At 44.7% G+C, this 3,089-nt stretch overlaps 1 protein-coding gene across 1 annotated transcript in view; it reads left to right on the forward strand.

Annotated features, from left to right (window-relative positions):
* Positions 1–3,089, forward strand: part of LOC106879500 (uncharacterized) — a 44,510-nt gene that overhangs the window by 8,119 nt on the left and 33,302 nt on the right. The window lies entirely within an intron of this gene.

Below are 3,089 nucleotides of genomic sequence, written 5' to 3' on the forward strand. Positions count from 1 at the left end.
TGATATTCGAAGCATACAAATGGCACTCCGTCGGTTACGACGACGCGAGTTCCAGTTGATCCGATCAACGGAGCTGTCTGCTCGTGAAATTAACGTGTAAGTGGTTGAGTGCTTCACAGACACGCGTGCCCTAAACGTTGTTTTCAGGGGGACTTAGCGTGACACAGAATGTGACAAAGCTGGCCCTTTTGAAATACAGGTATAACCTATTCTTGGCAGCTAAGAGGACTGGAGCAACGTGAAATGAAGTGTCTTGCTCAAGGACACAACGCGTCGCCGGGAATCGAACTCATGACTTTGAGCCGATGACCCTAACCGTGCCCTCGCGGACGCTTTTACACAGGAATTCTATATACACACACGATGGTGGGTAATAAAGACGGAATGGAGAGAGAGAGAGAATGAGAGAGGGGGAGTAAGAGAGAGAGGGCGGGGGAAGATGGAGAAAGAGGAAAGAAGAGTCTGTGTTATGTAGTAGGAGGAGGAAGAAAGAGGAGAGGTAAAGGAATAATAAAAAGGAGTGAGAGAGAGAGAGAGAGAGAGAGAAAGAAAGAAAGAAGGAAAGAAAGAAAGAAGGAAAGAAAGAAAGAAGGAAAGAAAGAAAGAAAAGAGAGGGAGACGGACGGGTAGACAGATAGATAGATAGATAGATAGATAGATAGATAGATAGATAGATGCAGATAGATAGATAGATAGATAGATAGATAGATAGATAGATAGATAGATAGATAGATAGCAAACTGCTTCAAGAGAGCTAGGGAAAGGGAGGTTACTACGGGAAATCCAGAACGTAGTAGTAGTAGTGGTGGTGGTGGCGGTGGTAGTAGTAGTAGCAGCAGCAGTTATAGTAGTAGAAGTAACATATTCGGTCCAATAGCAGCTCTGGTAGATTCCATTCATAAAATATTTCCTCCGGAAGAGGAATAAAAAATTATTCGTTCACACTGTGTACGTGTGTTCGATTACACTTGCCAGAGTGACGGTTAAACTTGCATCGTATTGTACTTCTTATGTTCATTGTGGGACCAGTCTCTCTCTACACACTGTCATACGGTGATGTACAGCCGAGTGTGACGACCATGTGGTTGTGTCTCGAGAAGCAGGGCAAATCATGTGTTGCGTAGAGAGATGAGAGATGTGTTGTGTAACAGTTAAGTGTAGCGCTGGCTTTGCGAAGTGTGCGGACCACATGTGACGACCACTTCTTATACGTGTTCGCTCTAGAACAGGGGTCGGGGAACTTTTTAACCAATTACTCCGACGTTGCCCCCTTGATTCAAAAGGACGAAAATCATAGATTCTTTGAATTCGAAAGGTTTATTGAATCAATTTGGCGTGACGTCTCCTAAACACATTGAACAAATGCAATGTTGTCAAAATAAATTTTCTGTCGTAACAAGAAACACGTTTTTTATGTAATCTTACTTACGTCTAATGAGTCCTCATTAGACATAAGTAAGAATTTCGTTTTTACCCTACTAAGGGTAATTTACCCCGGTTTGCCGACCCCTGGCCTGGAAGGTGCTGTATATGCCGGCATATAAGACGTGCTATTTTTTTATATATATAGTTTCTTAGACATATCAAGAATTTGTCATGCGTCTAATGTAACCGGAGATGAGAACACGAGTCTATGAATGTATAATGAGTGAAATTTTTTTTTTCTTTTCACAAAATTTGTGCTATGTAGTATGCTTCCAAACCACATGGTTCCGGGTTCAGTCCCACTGTGCGACACGTTGGGCAAGTGACTTCTACTACAGATTCGGGCCGACCAAATCCTTGTGAGTGGATTTGGTAGACGGAAACTGAAAGAAGCATGTCGTATATATGATTTTATTAACAGTGTGATTTGAGGTAACTTGGCTGCGGTATCTAGCAAGCCGAATGACTTTGATATAGCTTTACCGAATTACAAATGTCCGTCTATCCATCCATCCTCTCCACCCGCTATTCCTGGGAGAGTTGTGGGGAAGGGGTCCTTAGGCAACTTCTCGGTGGGGTCCTATCAGAAACAACCCTCATTACACCTTCCGGGTGGATTCCCAAGTCTGACGAATTGGGATTATACATATCATCCAACCACTTCGTTCTTGATCTACCCCTAGTTCTCCTGCCAGCTGGCTCATCTTGAAGAATTCGTCTTGCAATTCTTTACCGAGACCTTCTGATCACATGTCCATTGTACCGGAACTGTGCCTTCTTTAATCGAAGAAGTAGTGGCTTGACTCGAAGAGACTTCCCTGATTTCCGAGCTTCGCAGCTTGCCAAGTAACGTTACTTAAGAAATCCTTCAAGGAAACTTCACTTCGACCGCTTGTGTCGATTTAATGTGCAGAGTCCTGAAAAATGTATGGGCCAATATTACTTGGAACCAGTGTGGTCTCGAAACCTTGTCATGTGTGGAAGTGGTTATGAAGGAGCGCAGGTTTGAAATGAGATTGCCCTCTCCTACAGGGTCTAGTTTCTCGGCTGGACAAGTTGCAACCAACCGAAAGCATTGGTTTTTATTGCTCCAGCCCTCGCCCACATTCTTCCGTATCAAGAGAAAAGAGTTCCCCTGGAATTAAGGGTTAAACCACATGAGAAAGTTAGGATTTGGAATCGGTTATCAGAGGCTGTTTAAGACGCATGCCCTAAATGAACACTGTGGCACAACTTCCTTACCAACTTGGAACCACACGCACACACACACGCACAGCACAACGCAGCAGAGCACACACATATGTATATTAAGCGGCTAGCCAGGTCGCAAATCTTAGGCTGATGAGACCTGCTACTGGTGCCATACAAACAAATGCTACCTGCTTCGTGACTGAAACCGGATCCCCTCCCTTGAGCAGTTTGCTACTCTTGTGAGATGGGTGTCTGGACAACCAGCAGGACTAATAACAAGATCTGTCGAAGGGCGAATGAGCTTCCAATGGGACAACGCCCATCCAGTTGGGGGAGGCATATGTGTTGGCACTCTGTCGCTTACGACGTCGAGGGTTCCAGTTGATCCGATTGACGGAACAGCCTGCTCGTGAAATCAACGTGCAAGTGGCTGAGCACTCCACAGACACGTGTACCCTTAACGTAGTTCTCGG

Source organism: Octopus bimaculoides, chromosome 9 (genome assembly GCF_001194135.2).
Source record: "Octopus bimaculoides isolate UCB-OBI-ISO-001 chromosome 9, ASM119413v2, whole genome shotgun sequence".
Classification (NCBI taxonomy): Eukaryota; Metazoa; Mollusca; class Cephalopoda; order Octopoda; family Octopodidae; genus Octopus; species Octopus bimaculoides.